The following is a 16,017-nucleotide window of genomic DNA, read 5'->3' as shown; positions in this document are numbered from 1 at the left end:
TCTCTATCGGCTGATTTTTCATTTTTTTTTCCTTTTTTTTATGATCGATCCCCTCGTTCATGAATTATACGTTATATACGATGTGTACGCTGCCGTACATTAATCACATTCTCGGTACACCCACACACACACATCCTTAAACACATATTTTTATATATATAATATAATAAAATATTATAAATAAAAAATATTATTAAAAAATTATAATTATTATAATTGTAATAATTATTATAATTATTAGGTATAATTATAATATATTCGTTAATATTTTTTATTTATAATATTTATTATAAATATATTTATTTACTTTTTTATTTATTTATTTATTAATTTTCAAACAATTCACGCAGATAATAATGATAACAATCATGGAATTAAAAAAAAATGATTAATTAATCATAATAATGTTATAATTTTATTTTTGTTATATTCGCGTTATGTCGTCTTAATAATACTAAGTTTATACGTATATATTTCTATTTTTATGGTTAATAATTATTATGTTAAGGAAGCTTTTTTAGTTTGTTTACAATACTAACAATATGGAATCCGCTATAAATATTTATTTCAGCAAATTTTAAATCGTTATTTTCAAAATTGGGAAAAAAATGTTTCGCCTCTTTTTAATTTTTTGCATTTAAATAATTTTTATTAATTCCAATAGTATTATTAGTTGTTAGTTATTATTATTATTATAATTATTATTATTATAGTAAACAATTATTTCAAATTTTGAGAATAACGATTTTTTGTACAATTTTTATAACTTGTTTTCAATTTATTGAAATTTTGTTATATATTTTTTTTTTTTGTATTTTTTTTTTTTTCATAAAAATGTGTTTTTCTTTAATTGTGCTCCGATATTTTTCAATGAAGGGAAAAAAGAAAAGCGAAATATCGATTTAAAAAAAAAAAAATTAAAAATAATAATCAAATATTATTCGATTATTTTGTTGTTTATTTCAAACATTTTTTTTATTTACTTAAAAAAAAATAATCTAATTTAAAAAAATTTTAAAAAAATTTAAAAAATAGAAAATTTAAACAAAAATAACTTTAAAAGTTTCACATTTCTTTTTTTTCCTAATATGTGGCTTAAATATACGTAAAAGTGTCTGGCCAAGAAAGAAAAATGATGTATATAACATCGATATCTTCAAATCGATATTCTTTATTATTTCTTAATTTTTTCTACAAAAAAAATTTTATTTTAATTATTTTATTTTTTTCAAAAAAAAAGTTATTTCATTCTATAAAAGTTTAAACAAATATATCGATTCTAAAATCAATATATTGATCCTACAATCGATTGCAATATCGATATATCGAATATACAATGGATATACAAATCATTTATCGATGTATCGATTTTGAAATCGATTCCAATATTGATATATCGATCCTAAAATCGATTACAATATCGATACGTCGATTCTAGCCTAGATTTATCGTTTACAAAATCGATTTATTGTTTATGAAATCGATATATCAATCCTAAAATCGATTCCACTATCGATATATCAATTATAACATTGATTTATCGTTTGTAACATCGATATTTCGATCCTAAAATCGATTTATCGTTTATAAAATCGATGTGTCGATTCCAAAATCGAAATATTGACACTATAAACGATTCTAAAATCGATTTATCGTTTATAAAATCGTCGTATCGATTCCAAAATCGATATATTGATACTAAAATCGATTCTAAAATCGATTTATCGATTCTAAAATCGATATATCAATGCTAAAATCGATTCTAATATCGAAATGTCAGGTCTGAAATCGATTTATCGTTTACTAATCGATGTATCGATACTAAAATCGATATATTCATCTTAAAATCGATATATCGAACTATCAATCGATTAATCGATTTTTATTACATTGTTTTATTCTTTTTTTTCTATTATGGCACACTTAGACAAATGCAGGGGAATCCCAATGAATAGATAAAAAATAAAATGAAATGGAAAAAAATGGCGGGAAATTCAAAAACAAATAAAGTCAGACACTGGGGGATTCCCTAAAAAAAAAAAACCTCAAAAACAAATATTTTTTTTTCCAAGTGTGTGGTGGTGACTAACTTGTCCGTGTGTTTTGTTTGTGTGCCAGCAGGTGGCCTGTGACGTTGTGAAACCGTTTACTCTGGACCCGGAGTTGCCGTGCCATGTCTGTCTCAGTCAGTCGATCTGTCAATCACGACTCGATCTCTTTTTTCTTTCTATATTTTTTTTAAAATCTTTGGAAATCACCAAAAAAAAAAAACATTACACTTACACATTTACACAGTACATTTTTCAAATTCCTTTTTCTTCCATCACTTTTTTTTCATTATTAATCTATTTTTTTCACTTTTTCTTCTTCTATTTCTCTCCCCCCCCTCTTTTTTTCCTCCACTCTCCAATCGTCGAATCGACCGCAAAATTCAAAAAAATTTAAATTTTTAAAAAATAAAAAAGATCGTGTATAAATTTTTTTTTTTAATGAGCAGATCTTTGAGCAGAGGCTGTCATTATAAATGTAAATAATTTATATTTAAAAAAACAAAATGGCGATTATTATATAAAAAAATATATATGTGTGCCTGTGCTAAGATCGTATTTTTTTTTTAATGAAAGAGAAAGAAAAATGAAGTAAATAAAATTGGAGAAATAAATTTTGAAAATTCGTTCGAAACGTCGTCGAACGTTTTTTTCTTTTTTTTCACCTCCCCCCCCCCCCCCCCCTTTCTCTCTTTCCGCGGTTTAGAAAAAAAATGAAACGAGTGACACAATCATTGTATAAATAATTAAAAAAAAAATTGAAAAAATGAAGTATGTTAATTATTTAATAATAATAATAATATAAAATGCGAACTTTGTGGTTATTGAGCGAAAAAAAGTAAAAAAAAAATACCAAATAGTCAGCGTAAGTCGATTAAACGAGTCGATAAGCAAGATAACAATTATATTATTATACGAATAAAAAAAAATTTAGATATATTAAACGTTGACTGAGAATTATTTTTATCGAATGATTATCGCTCGAAAAATCGAAGAATTGGGAGTTGAATAAAAAAAAAAAAAAAAAATAGCAGAAAAATTGGTATTGGTAATTTTTTTTCCGGACAAAAATGAAAAAGAAATTTTTTTTTTTTTTTGAAAAGTAAAATCGATTTTTTTTACAAATACAAATTTTCTAGAAAAAAAAAAATTGTATTGTTTCAAAAACAATTATATTTTTGCTAATTTAAAATTTTATTGTAAAGTTGTTGAAAAAATCGAAAAAAATTTTGTTTATTTAAAAAAATCGATTTTAAAAATCGTGAAATAAAATTTTGAGAATTAGAAAAAAATACTGGAAATTTATTTTTTACAAAAAAAACAAAAGTTTATAAAATTATTAAACAAAATAAAAAATAATTATATTTTGTTTTTTAAATTTAATAGAAAATTTTGAAAATTTTGAAAATTAGTAAAAAAAAATTATTTAAAATAATTTTTATCTTCAATTTAAAAAAAAATTTCCCACTAATTTTTCTTTAAAAAGAAAAAAAAGGTTTTTTTTTTAAATTTTTCCCGAAAAAAATTGAAAACTATGAAGAAAAACGACTTGGAAAGTTCGTGAAAAAATACCAAAAAAAGTATATATATAAATATATATATATACAAAAAAATACACGTGATCATTAATAAAAAATAAAAAAAAAAACAAAGAGTATAAGAGGCATTTTTTAAAAGACTTTGTAATAAGATTGTATGATATGTGGAGTAAAAAAAAATAAAACAAATTTCCGGGAATTTTCAATTCGAATCTTTTTCGTAAATATTGACCGGAATTATTTTGAAATTACATATGAAAAAAAAATGTAATTTGAAAAATTAACTAATAATTAAATTAATTATAGTATGAAGATATCGATCACTCCGAGTCAGGTATTAAATTAATTAATTTTTTGGCTAATTATTTAATTAATTAATATATCAAAAAATTAATTAAATAAATAATTAATGATTAATTATAATTAATTGATTTATTTTCTAATTAATTTGTAAATAAATTAATTACTAATTAGTTTTCTAATTTTCTAATTATTTAATTAATAATTAATTGAATATAAATTTTTTTTTTAATCAAAAATTCCGGTCAATATTTTCGATAACTTCCCAAATATAAATAAATATTAATAATAATCTAATTATAGGGTCGCGTACGTGTTTTAGGCAATTTATATGTCTGCGTTTTTTAATCGTTATTATTATTAAAAAGAAAAAAAAAGTCACGTGGTACTAAATTTCCTTGAAAAAAAAAAACAAAAATTCCCCCACTCACAAAAAAACACACACACAGACACAAAATCACTTCCTGCTTCTTAGTGTCCTTTTTTCTTAATCCTTTCACAAATAAATAAAAAAAAATCATTTTACCCGAAATCTCGTTTTTTTCTCAATGTTCTTTAAAAAAATGAAAAAAAAAAATGTTAAAATATTACGAATTTCTTTCTTTTTTTTAGAATTTTTTTTCTGTAAATATTCATTTTTTTCAAATGCCGGAATTTTTTTTTTTTTTTATTTTTTTAACTAAAAGAAAAATACGAGAATATTTTTCCTTTTAAATTACTGGGATCCTTTTCTCCTTGAAAAAAAAAATTTTTTTTGAATTACATCCTTGACTCTTTATCTCTCTACGTCATCCATTCAAAAAAAAGATCACCTAAAAATCATTTGAGTCATCTTGGATGTTAAAAAAAAAAACACAAAAATGGCCAAAAAAAATTTTGAAAAAAAAAATTTATGTCAAAAAGAAAATTGACCAAATTTGACAAAAAAAAAAAATATATTTTTTTTTTTTGACCGTTTTTTTTGTCAAAAAAAAAATTTATGGACGAAATTATATTCAAAAACAAAAAATGGCCGTATGTACAACGGAGAAAAAAAAGAGAGATCCTCTTAACTTGAAAGTGTAACGCATGTGCATCCTGACTTCGACATCTGCTTTATTTGTTGCTCCTGCGAATAGCAATCGACCTTTTTACCGGCGTTGTACGTTTTTTTTATATTAATATATAAATATATATATTTAAAAAAATTAAAAAAAAATATATATATATATTTATATATTCCTTTTTTCTCGTTACCATGTATATATTATATATGTATATCACGGGGCAAGCGATCCTGCTGGAGTTTTTTTTTGAATCCACAATCTCGAAAAAGAAATTTTTTTTTAATTTAATTAATTTTTTTATTAAATTTTTATATCTATTTCAGAAGAAAATAGAAAAATAATTTTTTTTTATCGTAAAATTTAGAAAAATTCCGTAAATTACGGAAATTTATGGAAACTTATTGAAATTTACCGAAACTTATGAAAATATACGGAAATTTATAGAAACTTTAAAAAATTTACAAAAACTTCTCAAAATAATTAGATAAAATTGTTTAAAACTTGTTTGAATAATACGCAAATTTATAGAAACATTGTGGAAAATTATGGAAATTAATGATAACTTTTGGAAATTTATGGAAACTTTTGAAAATGTACGGAAACTTACAGGAAGTTATGTATAAAAAAAGTTAATTTTTTTTTAATACAGATTTTTCTAGAAACTTATGGAAACTTATGGAAAATTATGGAAAAATCTCAAAATTACTGGTAACTTGTGGAAATTTATAAAAACTTCTGAAAAGTAATGTAAATTTCTTTTAAATTTTGTTTTGAAAAGTACTGAAAAAAAATTTTACAAACTTGTGAAAACTTATAAAAATTTATGGTAACCTATGGAAATTTATGAAAAGTTTTTGGAAACTTATGGAAACTTTTGAAATTTTACCAAAACTTTTAGAAAGTTTTTGTAAATTTTTTTTTCTAAAACATGGAATTTTTATTTTAAAAAATTAATATAATTTTGAATATTCATGAAAAAAATAGAAAATTTTGAAAATTCTCCAAAAAACAATTTTTTTTTGCAAAATACTAATGAGTAAAATAGAAAAAAATTTCTTATAAATAATTTACATTAAAAAGAAAAAAAAAGTTTGGTAATTTTTTTTCCCAAAAAAATTTATTTATAGAAAAAAAGTGTGTTTAATTTTTTTTTTAGCAATTTTTTTTAAATTGTCAACAATTTGTCATGAATGTTTATTAAATGAAAATAATTGTCTCCATTTAATGGATGCAAAATAAAATTCTACGTATACAAAGTTAATTTTTTGGAATTGAAAAAAAAAATTTTTGTCAGTAAACATTTATTATTTTTTTAATTTTCAATTTTTTTTTGAAAAACTTTTTCAAAAAGAAAAAAAATTTGCTGTTATATAGGTAAATTTTTCCCAACGATGAGAGAATTATGGATTTTAAAAATTTATTCATCAAATTTGATAGTTTAAAATTATTTATTTTTTTTTTTAAACGGCTTTTTTTTGAGAAATTTTTTTGTTTTATTTTTCCATTTAAGAAAAAAAAGAAAGAAGATTCAAAATTTTATACAAAAAAATTTTTTTTTTCTCATGAAAAGGAAATTTTTTGCTATTTAAAACAAAAAAAAAAAAATTAAAATTTCCCGCCACATTAAATTGGCGGTAAATTCAAATTTAAACTTCCCGCCAAATTAAATATGGCGGTAAATTTAAATTGTCCGTTGTGTTTTAAATGAAGTTTTTCGAAAAATTTTCAAATAATTTCGTCTTTAATATTATTATGTTATTAATAATTAATTGATAATTAAATTATTAAATAATAATTTTTTTTAACAGAAAATTTTTTTAAATTATTTTTTCAATAAGAAAAAATTTTTTTAATAAATTTTTTTTTCTTTCCCTCACGAGATTGTGGATTCTAGAGAAAGATGGTTGACGAGCTTTTGACAAAGCTCCAAGCAAGATACCAAAGACGTGTCTTAATTAACCGATGTACTTACGCAAAAGCTAACGACTAATCACGTTGAGCCAATTTTTTTGACTAACAAGTGAGAACCAAGCACACAAAAAAAAATAAAAAAAAAAAAAAAAACTTAGAGCCTAGTCATAACTGTCGTTACAAAAAAAAATATATTTCTGTACGTTTGTCATCGTCATTTGTAATGATCATCGTCGTCGCTCATTGGACGACATCGACAAATCGTCATTTTACAATAAAAATCATTTCCAAACAAAAAAAAAAATAATAATAACAATAATAATTCAAAAAAAAATCTAAAAAAAAGACAGTGAATTCTTTTCCTCTTAAGGAAATATTTTTTCTTTATAAAAATTGAATATAAATTTTTACCAAATTTGAATTTAGCGCCAAAAAAATAGAAAATTGGCGGGTAATTCAAATGTACAGTTGGTAAAAGAAAAGAAGAAATTCAAATTAGGAGGGAAATTTAAATTTATCCTTTTTGAAAAAAAGGAACAAATACTTTTTGGCGCCAAAAATTTTCCCGCCAAAAATGAAAAATTTGCGGGAAATATAAAATTTAAATAGCAAAAAAAATAAAAAATTAATCGTTAATTTAAAAATTGGAATTTTTTTTTTAATTTTCAATAGAAAAATTGAAATTTCCCGCTAACTTAAAAATGGCGCTAAATTTAAATTTGAAAGCAAATTTTTTTCTAATTTTTTTTTTTTTTGGAAATGATTTTTTATTGGCACGACTCTTTATTATTGATTACCATTACTTATATATTATTACATATTTTTAAAGTTCTTATCACTGATTGTCACATGTGCGAGTATCCGCCTTGCTGTTAATTATTGTTATTACTTTATATATTATTATTAGTTTACGTCATTTATTAATACGTCCTTTTTTGATTGATTATTATTATTATTATTATTATTATTATTATTATTATTATTATTATCGTCACTGCACCGTCGCTGTGATTGTCAAAAAAAAACTGCTCTTTATTCGTTTAATATCGAATCCTGGACAAAATTACGTTTTTATATAAAAAAAAAACAAAAAAAAAAAATTCCAGGCGACGAAAAAAAATGTACTTACATATAGGTTTTTGTTATCCCTTCCCCTTCGAGAAAAAAAAATTAATTTTTTTTGTTGATCTCGGAGCACGTGGTTCAAAAAATCAACTTGGATCAGTTCTTCATAATTTTTTTTTGAATCAAAAATATTTTTTTTTTTCTTTACAAAACAAAAAAAAAAGAAATTACTATTTTTCGTTTATATTTTTCTTTTCGAAGAAAAAATTTTTTTGACTATTTTATGTTTTCAGCAAATCCAAGATTTGATATTTTGTTAACGACAAATTTTTTCTTGTATGATTTATTATTATAGTGATTAAATACGTTTATTCCGAAAAAAGAAATAAAAGCAATAAAAAATGTTAGTTCTATCCTTGTTTTTTTGTCACCGGTACAGTGCGAGATAAAAAAAAAAAAAGTTGGCAGCTTTAAGAAAATTAAAAAAAAAAAATTCGGAATTTTTTTTGGAAAATTATGGAAATTTACGGCAATTTACGGAAATTTATAGTAATTTATGGAAATTTACGGTAATTTATGGAAATTTACGGTAATTTATGGGAAATTATGGAGATAAATTAGAAATTTTTGTAATTTATCAAAAATTACTGTTATTTAGAGAAAGAAAGAAAATTTTTCATTTAAAAATTTGGTAATTTACGGAAAATTATGAGAACTTACGGTAATTTTTGGTAATTTATGGAAATTTACAAAAAATTATGGATACCTACAGCAATTTAATGGTAATTTATTTAAACATATGGAAAGTTTTGGTTAATTATGGAAAATTTAAAGTAATTTTTAATTTGAAATATATGAAAATTTAGTGTAATTTATGAAATGTAACGGAAAATTTACAGGAAATTAGTGGTTATTTATTGTAAACCATGGTAATTTATGGAAATTTAGGAAAATTTGTGGTAAAAATGCAAAAATTTATAAAAAATTAATTATTTTTTGTCTTTTTCTAATAAATTCAGAAATTTTTTTTTTTTTTTTGTAAAAAAAATTGTTATTTTACTCGCTCTGTACTAGTGTGTCGATTGATTATTATTATTATTATTTTATAGTATATGAAGAATTTTTTTAATAGAATTTATTTGTAATATGGCGCTGTTGCGTTTAGCTATTGATTATTATTAATTATTATTATTATTATTAATTATAATTATTTTTATTATTATTATTATTATTTTCGTCGAGTTCCCATAGTTTTTATAAGTGTCTTTTTTTTCGTTCAATATTAGTATATATTTTTTTTCTTTTGCTTTCTCGTGAAACCATCGTTTTAGTTTTTATTATTATTATTTTCTTTTTTTACCCTTATTTTATTATTTTTTTTTTCTGTCCAAGTCGGTGGTGCTTTCAGGCCACTCTCTCTCTCTCTCACTGTCCCTCTTATTTTCTCTCTCGCGAATGTCAAGCCAGTGAATTATCGACATTTTTATTATCGATGCCAAAGTGAAGAACAATTCTCTCCAATTAAGTCTCGGGACAACGTGACATACGAAAGAGAGAGAGAGAGAAAGAAAAAAATTGACTGAGAGAGAAAAAAATTTTGTGGCCAAATTGCAAAGTTTGAGTTTTGTTTTATTTTGGACAATAAAAAAAATGTGCGCCTGTTTTTGGTCCACTTTTTTGAAAATTTTTTTTTTTTTTTTTCTAATTAGATAATTCTTATTTTCCTTACTGTTTTTTTTTTTTTTATTTTTTGAACAGGGTAAAAAAATCCAATTCCCCCCCCTCTACTTAAAAAATATAAAATAAAAGTCGTGTGTGGGCATTATTTAAATGTGCTGTGTGTGCAGTATTTTTTTTGCGTACGTCATTTGTAGATAAAAATAGAGAGAAAAAAAAATCCACGTAGATTGGGCCCCTATGCTATTATTGAGTTCATAGAGGGCCTGATTATTATTACTATTATTATCATTATTATTACTATTATTATTATTATTATTACTATTATTATTATTATTACAATTATTATTATTACAATTATTATTATTTTATGCCCATTGTTTAAGTGAACTAAAAAAAAATTGTCTTTACGAGAGAAAAAAAACACAATTAGCATGCGGCATATGTGAAATAATATATATATATATTTATTTTGTTGGTTTCAGTTCTTGTTTGTTTCATTTGCATTTTTTTATTTACCATAGCCTGCTCCTTATTCTTTTTTGTTCAAAAAGAATTCTATAAAAAAAAAAAAAAAAAAATAATTAATTGCCTTAATTTCTTTGTAAAGAAAATCGTTTTTTAACTTTAATAAAAAAAACTATCTTTTTTAGTAAACAAAAAGAAAAATTTGAATTTTTAAAATTACCACGCAAAATTTAAACAAAAAACCGTTTTCAAGAAACGGAATTTCAAATTTCCCGCCATTATTAGCGGTTTTTTTTTCAAATTTCGCGCGGTATATTAAAAAATTCAAAATATTTTGATTTTAATGGCGCACTCACACCTTTTTTGGCTGTCTGCCTGCCTGCAGGTTACCATGGCAACGCACGAGTGTGAGTGAGACAGAAAATTTGAATATTCAAATTTTTAAATTTTCTGTCGCACTCACTCTCATGCGTTGCCATGGTAACCTGCAGGCAGCCAAAAAGGTGTGAGAGCGCCTTAAAAGACCATTTTCTTTCATAACGAAAAAATTTTTTTTTTAAATTTACTGCGCGAAATTTGAAAAACTAAAAAACCGCCAATAATGGCGGGAAATTTCAAATTCCGTTTCTTTAAAAAAACAAAAATAAGGGTAATTTTTTGATTTCTTTTTTCTTGGAATTCTTTTTGTCCACATTTCCTTGTTCTCATGCTTTTATCATACAAAAAAAATTGTATTTTAGTTTCATATTTTTAAAAATCCAAAAGAAATAAAAAAAAACAATTTATTATTTCATATACAATTTTTTTTTTTTTTTTTTTTTTTTTGTAAGAACAAAAATTAAATTTAAACACAAACTATTATTATTAGTAAAAATTCCCAAAAAGAAAATTTTTAAAATCCAAAAAATTTCAAAAAAAAAAAAATAAATTTAGAAAAATTATTTATTAGTGGGGTGAAAAAAATTTTAAATTAATTTATTTGTTATTTAAAAAAAAAGAAAATAAAAAGGAAATTTTTTTATTAAAAAAATTGAAAAGAAAATTTCTTGGCGTCGTTAGCTTAAAAAAAAAATATTTGAAAAAAAACCACAAAAATGTAGTGAGACACGATTGAAGTGATACGAGATAAGTATTCACATTGAAAAAAAATAGTAGATAAATATCGATTTTCTAGCCTATAGTGGACAACTTTATCACGACTAAGAGTCACGGTGTCTAAATAGTAAACAATTTTAGATTTTATATATGGTGTGACAGTGTGTGTGTGTATATGTGTGTGTATGTTATCAAAGTGGTTTGATAAGCGTGTATGAATGAGCGCATTGCGCATTAGGTAAGCTGGCAAGTTAATAAAATCGTATTTTGGAACTATTTACGCCTTTTATTTTCCTAAAACTCACTTTCTATTTTTCCTCTTTTTCCATTTTTTACATATAGAATTTTTTTTATTTTTCAAATTTATTTATTTATGAAATTAAATCATTTTTAATTTTCAATTTTATTAATTAATTAATTTTTTATTTTTACTTTTTTTAAGTATTTATTTTTATTTATTTTCATTTATTTTTATCTAATTTATTTGATTTATTCAATTATTTAATTTATTTAATTTATTTAGTTAGTTTATTAGTTATTTTTATTCTTATTTATTAGTTATTTAATTTTTTTTAATTCAATAAGATTTCTCTAATGGTAACTAACAATTTACTGATGGTAACAGAATCTTCACTCTAATGATAATAAAATATTTTCGAAAAATAATCAAATATTAATTAAAAAATTAAAATACTTATTATTATTATTACTATTATTATTGAATTATTAATTATTTATTAAAAAACAATCTTAAATAGTTTATTTCAAATTGAAAAAAGATTTTTTAAAATTACTTTTGAAATGATTTGATTAATATTTTTAATGTTAAAAGTTTTTAGTTTCTTTTTCTCCAATGATAACTAAAAAAAAATCTCTGTCGGTAACTAATGTTTCTCTAAAGGTAACTGAAAGAAAATGTGTTATGGTAACTAAAAAATCTCTTATGGTAACTAGAGAATTCTCTTATGGTAACTAATGTTTCGCTTATGGTAAATAAAAATTCTCTTATGGTAACTAAAGATTCTCTTATGGTAAAAAAAAGTTTCCAAATTAGAATTTTATTACTTTTATATATGTAATATACAATTTTTTTTAATTTACCAGGGATAATTGACAATTTTTTAAACAAAAACAAAAATTATTTGTAAGTTTTTCGATGGTAACAATATTTTTAAAAAATAAAATTAATAAATGAATAAATAATAATAATAATAATAATAAAAGTAATAAAATAATAAATAATAATACAATAAATAAAATAAAAAATGTTCCTTCGTCGGTAAAGTGCTGACCTTGATAAACAGATTTCTTCCTTACCATAGTCTGATAAAGAAAAAATCGTTATCATTTACCGACTGACAGTGAAGAAACGAGAAAAAATCTACCTTATCTGCAAAATTAATTTACATTTGAAAAAGTGTCTAAATTCGAAAAAAGTAAAAACTAAATTAAGAGTAAAATAGAAAAACAAAATGAAAACTCAAAAAAAACTATTACTATAGTAGCTAATATAAAAAAATAAATAAAAATAAAATAAATAAATAAAAATAAAATTAGTAAATAAAAATAAAATAAATAAAAATAAAATAAATAAAAATATAATAAACAAATAAAATAAAAAAATCTATTTAAAAACCATTTTTCGTTCTAATGGACAAAAAAAAATGTCTTTCTAAAATTAACAAAATATAAACAAAAACCAAAATAAATGCAAAAAATAATTTTCTAAAAATATTAATTGTCACAATTTAACCATTATAGAACAATTTACATTTTCCTAAATACAAGTCACTTGTCAATAATTATATATGATAAAAAAAAGTAGGAAAAACCTTGACGTCAAGTATTTGATAAAGTTTTTTTTTTCCTACCTGTTTTTCATTTATTTGTTTCTTTATTTTTTTTCTCACTTATTATTTAAAAAAAAATCCAATTGTTGACAGTTGAAAATAAAATAAGTGCAAAAAAGGACAATGGAAAATAAATTTTGTTTATTAATTTCTTTTATTATTATTAGTGCATTTATAACGGGTGGCAATTGTTTTTTATTTGGTTCAATTGTTGATTATGTATTTGGTAGTTCGCCAAATTTTAATCTCACTCGAACATGTTTTAAAGTGACAAAAAATCTTCATTTAACAGTGTTGAGTAATGATTGTGAATCAGTGATTAATGATTCAAAACAACCAATTAATAAATTAACAAAAGCCGATCGCATTGATAGTTTAAGAAAACCATTTTCTGGAAATATTAATCTTAATTGGTTGATTGGTGAACCGTACACAAGTCCTTATAATAAGAAAAGAACTAATATTCGAGTAGGTTTCATTTTTTTTAATATTGTTTTAAATTTAATGTAAATTTAAATTTAAATTTAAAAAAAGAATTTTTTTTTTAAATATTTGTCAGTGATAGTATTAAATGTTTTTGATGACTGATTTGAAAAGGTTGACCTGTATTTAGTAGGAAACGAGTACCATGAACATTATTTTTGAAAATAGAAAATTTTACGTTTTTTTTCAATGTTACGATTTTTACTACTAAAAAAAGGTGGTTATTTCAAATAATATATGACTAAATTAATAACTATTAAAAATTGTAGTAAAAAAACAATAATAATAACAAACGGTGCTAGTGTTAAACATTTTAGACATTATTTTTGAAATCACAGACCTGAAATTAGTAGAAAACAAGTACCATGAAGCTAGTGTTTTCTTTATTTAAAAATCCAAATTTTTTTTCGAAATTTTTTTTTTATTTTTGAATCAACATTTTTTTTTTTGAAATTTCCATTTATATTTGAAAGAAACGATTTTTTTGGGTAATAAAAATGTTAAAAAAGTAAAAATTTTGAAATTTTCCAAAAAAACCTTTTTAATATTTTGTTTTTTTTTTTGCAGTTTAGTTTTGAAATTGCATACGAAGATGATCCACTACAAAATAAAGTAATTAATCCTGTGGAACTACGCATGAACTATGGAAATGATACTGAAAGAAAATTTGCCAAAGAACTGACAACATTGTTTGTTGCATCAAAACCTGATGCACCAATAAAACCTGTAATTATTTTTTTTGAAAAAAAAAATTGTTTACTCAAATAATTTTATTTTTGAAAAAAATTTTATTATTTCAAAAAAAGTTCTTAAAAAAAAATTAATTATTTAAAAAATTTTATTGAAAAAAAAATTATTTTTTTAAAAAAAAAGTTGTAAAATACAAAAAATATAAAAATAATTTTCAGGGAAAAGTGATCAACAAAAAAATAGTAATTTCCAAAATGAAACCACCAAAATTTTTTAGATGCGGCAAACCAGTTTCTTTCAAAATTCGATTTTACACACACGAAGTTCCTGAACGTCGCATTTTGGATTATATGTATTTGACTTATACAGGAAAAATTAAAGGTTGTTAAGGAATAAAAAAAAAAAATACAAAACGAAAGTAAGAAAATTAAAATCAATATTAGGAAAACAAAAAAAAAGAAAATTAATAAAAATTAATATTTCTTTTAAATAAAAAAAAAAAAATTACAAAAAATTTTATTAAAAATAATTTAATTAATTACATAATTAATTAATAATTATTTTTCGTAAAACTAAGATTATTTATTTATTAAAAATAAATAAATAAATTTTTTTCTTTTTAAAATAACATTTTTATTTATTTATTTTTTTATTTTTATTTATTTATTTAATTTTCAAAAAATTCTCAAATTACTTTTTTCATAAAAATTAATTTTTTATATTTAACTAAAATTTTTGAAAAATAAATATTTAAAAAATATTTTTGTAAAATTTAAATATAAATTAATTAAGTACAAAAATTTGTATAATAAATTATTAGAAAAAAATGTTTGGGTAAATAAAAAAAAATTCTTTTTAAATATCTTAATTAAATGTGAATGCAATATATTTTTAATGTCACTTTAAAAAAAAATAAAATAAAAAAAATCTCAATAACCGGAAATGTTGTGTTATTTTTGTTTTGAAATTTTTTACCACAAATTTTTTTCTCCCCCCCCCTCCACCCTCTCTCTTTTACGGTATAAACAGCATTAGAACAAAAAAATTTTCTTTTGTCTTAACGAAAAAAAAAAAAAATTTAAGGAAGATTTCTTACTTTGAATAGAGAACGTCAAACGAGTCGCCGAAATAACAATATATAAATATAATATAAAGAATAAGAATCTAAAAAAAATTTTTTTTTGTCATTTCACGCGCTTCTCTTTTCAAAAAGGCGCAAACATAAAATCCTGCTGGATTGAATTACTTTTTATAGATGTCTAACAAAAGGATCTCCTTCATACAACACTTCAATAAGTTAGAAAAGAAGAGAGAGAAAAAAAGACAAAAAAAAATTAAGGACAATTTGAAAATTTTTTTAAACAAATATTATTTATTTCAATATTTTTTTTTAATATGCAAAAATTTATCAATTTTTTATGAGAAAATTCCGATTTCAAAGAATTATTGAAAACTAACCTCAAATTCTTAATCATTTTTACCATCAGTCGGTAAAGTAGATTTCTATGTCAGTAATGTTTTATATTTTCATTTTAAAAACAGTTTCACCGTCAGTCGGTAATGTAGATTTCTATGTCGGTAAATTTTTATATCATCATTTTATCTGTTTTACAACAATCAACGACTGAAAAAAATTCAAAAAAAAATTTTTTTTACCATAAATTAATGAATTTAGAATAAAAAATTTCGCCATATTGGTGTTGCCATTTTGAATTTATGAAAACTAACCTCAAATTTGTTGTCAACGACCGAAAATACTAAAAAAAAATTTTTACACGAATTTAATTTAAAAAAATTTTTTTTCTGAAAACCTAAAGAAAAAAGGTAAAAATAAAAAAAAGTAATT

General features: G+C 21.7%; 1 protein-coding gene across 14 annotated transcripts in view; it reads left to right on the top strand.

Annotated features, from left to right (window-relative positions):
- Positions 1-14,693, top strand: part of LOC127277523 (CUGBP Elav-like family member 2) — a 282,967-nt gene extending 268,274 nt beyond the window's left edge. For 11 of the 14 annotated variants that reach the window (XM_051298717.1, XM_051298721.1, XM_051298715.1 and 8 more), the window contains one exon: positions 2,119-8,315. The gene's annotated coding sequence lies outside the window, so the exon portion shown is untranslated. Of the gene's footprint in view, positions 1-2,118; positions 8,316-14,048; positions 14,208-14,389 lie in introns of those variants that run through there. The other 3 variants (XR_007842374.1, XR_007842373.1, XM_051298716.1) reach the window with 3 other exon arrangements.
- Positions 14,694-16,017: the final 1,324 nt, after the last annotated feature.

The sequence above is a fragment of the Leptopilina boulardi genome, unplaced genomic scaffold (genome assembly GCF_019393585.1).
Source record: "Leptopilina boulardi isolate dan_hultmark-lab unplaced genomic scaffold, ZJU_Lbou_2.1 LbouV2_169, whole genome shotgun sequence".
Taxonomy (NCBI): domain Eukaryota; kingdom Metazoa; phylum Arthropoda; class Insecta; order Hymenoptera; family Figitidae; genus Leptopilina; species Leptopilina boulardi.
The sequence above is the reverse complement of the archived record's forward strand: the minus strand, read 5'-3'. Positions and strand labels throughout refer to the sequence as shown.